The sequence below is a fragment of the Mandrillus leucophaeus genome, unplaced genomic scaffold, assembly GCF_000951045.1.
Source record: "Mandrillus leucophaeus isolate KB7577 unplaced genomic scaffold, Mleu.le_1.0 Scaffold66, whole genome shotgun sequence".
In the NCBI taxonomy this organism is placed as follows: Eukaryota; Metazoa; Chordata; class Mammalia; order Primates; family Cercopithecidae; genus Mandrillus; species Mandrillus leucophaeus.
This window is the reverse complement of record NW_012107141.1, coordinates 4,772,289-4,772,923: the sequence shown is the minus strand read 5'-3', so window position 1 is coordinate 4,772,923 and position 635 is coordinate 4,772,289. Positions and strand designations below refer to the sequence as shown.

General features: G+C 52.4%; 1 protein-coding gene across 1 annotated transcript in view; it reads right to left on the bottom strand.

Moving 5' to 3' along the window:
• The window catches only part of F2 (coagulation factor II (thrombin)), a 19,418-nt gene that overhangs the window by 16,111 nt on the left and 2,672 nt on the right, over positions 1 to 635 (bottom strand). The gene's annotated exons all lie outside the window — the stretch shown is intronic.

Below are 635 nucleotides of genomic sequence, written 5' to 3'. Positions count from 1 at the left end.
AGGTCAGGAGTTCAAGACCAGCCTGGCTAACATGGTGAAACCTGGTCTCTACTAAAAATACAAAAATTAGCCAGGCATGGTGACGGGCACCTGTAATCCCAGCTACTCAGGAGGCTGAGGCAGGAGAATCGCTTGAACCTGGGAGGCGGAGGTGGCAGCGAGCTGAGATTGCACTGTTGCACTCCAGCCTGGGCGACAGAGCAAGACTCCATCTCAAAAAAAAAAAAAAAAAGAAAGTACGGCAGCCAGGCGCGGTGGCTCACACTTGTAATCCTACTACTTTGGGAGGTTGAGATGGGAGAATTGCCTGAGCCCAGGAGTTCAAGACCAGCGTGGGCAAAAAAGGGAGCCCCTGTCTCTTACAAACAAATAAACAAATAAAGAGTTCCAAGTCACGGAGCCTTTTGTCATGCTAAAGGTGCCTTCAGAACGCAGTGCAGGAGGGAGGGTGCTCCCTGAAGTCTCAGCAAAAGTGGCGACATGGCCGGGCGCGGTGGCTCAAGCCTGTAATCCCAGCACTTTGGGAGGCCGAGACGGGCAGATCACGAGTTCAGGAGATCGAGACCATCCTGGCTAACACGGTGAAACCCCGTCTCTACTAAAATACAAAAAAAATTAGCCGGGCGAGGTGGCGG